The sequence below is a fragment of the Notamacropus eugenii genome, chromosome 1 (assembly GCF_028372415.1).
Source record: "Notamacropus eugenii isolate mMacEug1 chromosome 1, mMacEug1.pri_v2, whole genome shotgun sequence".
Taxonomy (NCBI): domain Eukaryota; kingdom Metazoa; phylum Chordata; class Mammalia; order Diprotodontia; family Macropodidae; genus Notamacropus; species Notamacropus eugenii.
The window spans coordinates 473332375-473339044 of record NC_092872.1 but is presented as its reverse complement, the minus strand read 5'-3'; positions in this window follow the sequence as shown (position 1 = coordinate 473339044).

The following is a 6670-nucleotide window of genomic DNA, read 5'->3' as shown; positions in this document are numbered from 1 at the left end:
AAAACTTTACACCTACTACACTCTAAAACTAGGACTCCAAGGGGCCCCTGCCAAGGTCCTGGGCCCCCCTACCTTTACAGTGATTACCAATAGTAACTGTTGCTGTTTCCCACCCAGTCTGATGCTTTTGTTTTTCCTGACCTCATTAAATGGGCCATGCCCTGGCTACTTCTTAAACAGACCTATTCAATGAATGGCCATTGCCTCACCCTAAGTGAATACCTGCAAAGATCTTGGCCTAAAGGGCCCAAAGTCTCCTAGTGCATCCTGGGTCATCTCCAGTCATCCTGAGGAATATCAGGTCACTAGATTCAGATGGCTCTGGAGGAGAAGTGAGGCTGGTGACCTGCACAGCCCTCCCTCACTCAAAACAAAGTCATCATTTCTTTGGTGGCATGGTCTTCTTCAGCGATGAAAGATGAACATGACATGAGACTCCAATAACTCTGGAGGGGAAATTGAGACTGATGACTTTGAGCAGATCTGTCTCACCATAAGTAAGGTAGATTTTAGTGTGTAAGGTCGATTTTTGTTATTCTTTCTTAGAGTTTAGTTTCCCAGGATCTGTGGCCATAACAATTTCTGTTTCCCAGGCTCATGACTTGTAAACCTCTCTACTGCACTTGCATAGCATTTTATAATGATAAATAATATAAACATTTGTGCTTTAATTATAAAATCCCCATTGCACAGTGAGATATAACAATGAGATAATGTAAATTTGTGAGGCTATTGCTGGCAATATGTCTTCTTTGGAGCCCTATAAAGCAGGTGGGCACTGGTCAGTGAATGAGGAACCCTTAGAGTTGAATGAACAAGTTGGAATGCTTGTTTGGACCCCATCAAGGCTTGGGGGGCATTGGGGCAGGAAATCTGTGTTTGCTTCAACTGGCCCACATTGAGACCTGAGAGGATTTAGGGGAGTGCAAAAACTATGCCTATCTCAATCAACCCTATCATAGGGGTAGTTGCTTTCCATCTTGCCAGACCCTGAGAGAAGGGTAATTAGGGAATACCATAGGAGTTGGTGCTCCCATTATCAACAAACTTCTTGTGAGAAGACTAGGCTAGAATAGCTGTCTATTTGTCTGTCCTTCCTGTCTGACCAGATCAGGAGTGAACCTGTGCTAGCAGCCCACCTGTGTGCTAGTGTTACCCATCTTATACTCATTCATATCCAGTTCATGGATAAGTCAGGACAACATCCTCATGAAGTCATTGGTCATCTTCTAGAAGGAAGGACAAATGACAACCACCACAACAAGGATCCTCCACGAGGTCTGTACACAGAGAAAAGTACTTCCAGAGCAGGTGATAGGAATTAAACTATATTACACCTATTTCTTACACCTGTGCCTCACTACTATTTTGGTTTCAATTTAAGTCTACTACTCCCATGGGTACTTGTATATTTGTGGGAAGGAATGAAGCAGGTTCTTAGGAAAAGAATTTCCATTAACTGTCATTACTATGTTACCTGAGAATAGTAGTAGCTGCTCTCTGGGGACCCAACCTGCCAATTAGAACAGAAGCTGTAAATAATGCTATTATTTCTCTTCTTCTTCCTTCAAAAACCTGGGACAATTTCCCTTTTTCCTGCAGTTTTCATTTTTGATTTTTTGAAATATAGCTCTGAAGAGACAGGCTTTAAAAAAGCCCATTGTATTTTAAATGGAGCTACTTAACTATGCCTTTAAAACCAAATCACTCTGGTTTTCATTGAATAGTCTATAATAGTCCTGGTTTTAATATTGTGTGGCTCATTGTTTAGATTTTGAGGGCTTAGAATGAGTGTAAATAGCAATTGTTTTCTGTTCTGGCCCAAAACTCTGAGGGTCTTTCCCTCCTAGATTAATATCTTTGGGAAGATAAATTGGGCCATTTTTTGTCTCAATTCTTACCTAGCCCTTAGTCATTGAATTGGCATGGCTTCAGACAAACTGAGGCCTGGGAAAGATTTTAATTTAAAAAATCCAAGGTGATCCATTGCATCCTGGGTCATCACCAGTTGCCTTGACTTTTGTCTTGCCACTGGACTCTGATGACTTGGGAATAGAGAGTGTCTGATGACTTTTTGTAGCTCTACCTCATTCAAATCCAATTCACTTACTTGCTATTTAATTGCCCATGGTGACCGACTTTTCATGATCCTGTGGACCATACTGTGTGTAGGTTTTCTTGGCAAAGAAACTAGAGTGATTTGCCGTTTCATTTTCCAGTGGATTAAGGCAAGCACACACATACACACACACACACACACACACGCACACACTACATAAAAATATGTCAGTATATATATACATATGTACACACAGATACAAGGATATTAAATATATATTTCTTTCTTTTCAAAAAACTCTTGAAGAAAAAGCTCTCATTATAGGAGTTAACTTGCATTTGGATCAATATGGCACTATTTAGCTCTGGTCTTTAACAGATTTCAAGAAATAGTGGAGCATAGAAGGGCCTGGCATGCTATGGTCCATGAGGTCTTGAAGAGTTGCATATGACTGAATAACTGAACAACAACAGCTGTGGTTTTTGGTAGGAACTTCAGGACTCTCACATAGAGTAGTATTTCTTCAAGTTGGAAGAAAGAGACCAAATGAACATTTATTAAGTGCTTACTATGTGCTAGGCACTGTGCTGATATATATATGTATATATATGTATACATATATATACAAATATATAAACATACGCTTATACACACACACATAAATAATCTCATTTAAACCTCACAACAATTCTTAACTTGCTGCTCCCAACTTGTCCCTAAGTTAGTAGATGTCTTAGAGAACTGTGTGAAGTTTCTTGCCCAGGATCATACAGCTAGTGTCTGAGGCTGGATTTGAACTCAGGTCTTCCTGACTCAAATACTCTGGAAGTAGGAAGGAGCATAGCTTTAGTTGGATCAGCAAGACCTGTCTAAATAAAAAAGGGGCCTAGCAATGAGTCATGGAAACATAGGTATTATTATCAGATGACTTCCTCCAATCAGGGGATTCTCAAGAGGCCAGAGCAGGGAGAATATCCATCAACAATGGTCAAGCAGAATTAAATTGGCTCCTATGCCCACCCATTAAAGACAACCAAATTTTCTTCCACTGTCCTCTGGGAAGAACTGACCTTTGTTAGTAAAGTAGAGACCAATCAGATAATTCTCTTAGTGTGTCTATGTCACTCTCCTGATAGACTCTGTTACTGTGTATTTTGAGGTAGGGTTGAATAAGTGGGTAGGGGGAGGCAAGATTTTGTAGGCTGAAAGTTACATGTTATTTTTTTTTCTTTCTTAACATTTTCTCATTAATTATTTCATTCACCTTTACTGCTTCCTGGAAGAGTCACTAGAGTCAGGTTGTAAAATGGAGAAAATTAGACGTGAGAAGATGAAAATAAGATGAAGGTGGGAATTTCTGGACTCCCAGGGAATGGTTCTCCCTCAGTCCCTATAGTAGCCAAAGTCTGGCAGGCAAGCATGATGAAAAGAACACTCTGAAATGATTTCAGTTTGACTGCTCTGTCTCTAGCATTGGGCTGTGCTCAGAGAAGGCTGGGTATGAGTGTGAAAGTGTCACCCAACCCTAGGGATATCAAGGGTACAGCCTGTGGTTTCTGTATCTTTCAGTGCCCCATGATCTGCTACTGAAAAGCTCTGGGGAAACAGCAGTCTGGGAGGAGTTAGAAAGAGGGGTGGGCGGATGTGAGAGAAATGTCCAGATTGCCAGAAAATGGACCCAAGGAGCTGTGAGCTGAGGCTTGTTGTTTCCTTGTTTCTCTCCCCACTCCCTCCCCTCTTCCTCCCCATACTCACACACATGGACTCAAGAGCATTTAGAGGAGGGAAGAAAGAGTAGGGCTGATGCAAGTAACACTGTGCTGACAGCTGCCCATATGTCTCCCTATTTGCCAACCCAGTACTGCAAACCAGACTCCGACTTTCTATTGGTAAATCTATCTGGGTTCCCATTCTCCATAAGGAGTGGCATGGACACATTATAGGGCATGATCTGTAGCTATATTGACCAGGAGCAGTTCTTTTCAGAGGACAGCAGTAGAATTTTTTGTGGACCTTGATGGGTGGTTTTGGCAGCCATTCTCATTCTATTTGACCATTTTGGGTGATTCTCTGACCTCTTGGGAAATGGCCGGCTTGGGGCACCATCTTATACTGGTACTTATATACTCCATGTTCACTGAGGGCTGATGGTCTGAGAGCCCAAATGACAGTGACTTTGCAAAAATATGGGAGATTTCTCCATTGTTTGAGACACATAAAGAACTCACAGGTAGTCACTAACTTTGTCTAGGCAATGATTAGGAAAAGATTGCCTGGAATCCATTTTAGGGTCCTAAATAACTATTGGTGGAGTTCCCTCTTCTCATGGGAGGATGTAGAGTTAAATGGAACTAAGCCCTGATATGACCTGTAGGAAGGGACCTGGGCCCAGATAGGGACAGGTCAGGTCTGTTTTAGCTTAGTCATTGAATAAATTAGATTAAATGATGCAACAAATATTCATTAACTACTTACAGAGTTTTTGACACCTTCCAAGGTGCTTCTCTGGGCTAAAAACAACCATGATGATGATAATTGTCCTTTATATAGTGTTTTAAGATTTACAAGATAGTTTACTATTGCATTTGATCCTTGTGAGATAGGTGCTAATATCATCTCCATTTTATAGAAAAGAGAACTGAGGCTTGGAGGTTAAGTGGCTTGACCAGGGCCATATAGCTAGCAAGTATAAAATATCAGGGGGAAAGGGAGAGCTGTATAGGCTGAGGCTGTCTGGACAAGCTTCACAGAGGAGGTAGAAATGGAGCAGGGCCGTGAAACATTTGTAAGATTCAGATATATGAAGGGGAAAGAGTTGAGAAAAGGATTCGAGATTGGGGAGAATTCCATGAGCCCCAGTTTAGAAGAGAGAGAGAGGGCAAGATGTACTAAGAGGACAATGACTAGGCCAGACTGTATGGGGCTCAGGGTTTATGGAAGGGAAGGGGATGGAAGAAGAGGTTGTGGAGGACCTTGAATGACCAGCTAGACAGTAGTATTTTAACCCTTAGACAATGGATTGTAACTAGTAATCTCTCTGATATTCAAAGTTATCCTACTTCCTTCTGGGAAGCTGGTTGCTCTGCTGCATTCCAATTCGGTTCTTGCACTGTAAATTTTCACATGTTTCATGAAGAAGAAGGGCTGTGAGCGCCTGACACATCAACCCAGCTCCAGCCCCTCCCTTGGAGAGAACACAGGGTGTAATTACTGAGATGCAGATGCTGACGGCAAACCCTACTACAGCCTAGGGAATGACTCATCCTCTGGAAATAAACATGGCCCAGCGGGCAGCCTGTGAGGTAGGTTGCTGACGGATAGGAATTTGTATGATTCCCCAGGTCAGCTCAGAGTGGTAGCTTTCATTAGGGGTACGTGAGGGGGACTCCCATGGGATATTATGGGGCATATTTTCAACATCAGAAGTGGAAACTACATATTTCATTAGAGGGTCAGAGAAGAGAACAGAGTAGTAGTACTCAGACTCCATGTATGTAGATTCTGTCCCATAGGAACATGAAGGTCACATAGTAGGTATTTGTCAGAGCTAGAATTCAAACCAGGTAGAACTAGAATTCAATGGTGGCTCAGTGGACAGAGTCAGACCTAGGATCAGAAATACTCATCTTCCTGAGTTCAGATCTGTCCTAAATACTTGTCCAGTGACCCTGGACAAGTCACTTAACCCTGTTTGCCTCAGTTTCTTCATCTGCAAAAATGAGCTGGAGAATGAAATGGCAAACTACTGCAGTATCTTTGCCAAGAAAACCCCAAAAGGGGATCACAAAGGACACAAGTGAAATGACTGAACAACAAGGATTCAACCTGAAGTCTTTCTTGACTCCAGGCCCAAAGTTCTTTGCATTATACTATACTGCCTCCATAGAACTAACTCATTAAAAATGTTAATCATTTCTTTGGAGTCACTTCATATATCACTTTTTTCTTTTTTTAACTGTTTCTAATTTCATAATTTAATTTGCAGCTCATAACAACCCTGCAGGGATAGGCAAGACAAGGTAGATTATTCCTGTTGCATAGAAGAGAAATCTGAGGAGGCCCCAAACTGCTAAGTGACTTGTCAAAAGTCATAAGAGAAGACATACTGGGAGTTAGAACCCAGACCTTATCACCTTTACTTCTGGAATCTTTCCACTAGGCCAGCCCAATTTCTTTTTTTTACTTTCTTTAAAGCCTCATTTAAAGGCCAGGAAAATTAATCAGGGATGGTCCCTTCATTAGCTCATTCTTAAGTGTATGTGCCCCTAAGGACTTCCTTTTCTCTTTGGTGCTTGTCCAAATCTTTAATATTATAAGATCATAGACTTACAGTTAGAAAAGATCATAGAGGTCATATCATCTAACTTTCTCATTTTACAGATGAGAAACCAGAGTTCAGAGAGCTTAGGCAACTGGTCCAAGGGGTCACACAAGTTCTGAGTAGCATAGGTGAATTTTGAACCCAGGTCCGCTGACTCCAAAATCAGTATTGTTTCCGTTGTGCCATGCACTGAAAAGAGAAAGCAATTTAGGATCTTTGAAAAGAGCCAAGAGACAGGAGTTGAATTACTCAGCTAAATAGGGGATAATAAAACACAGATCCTACTAATC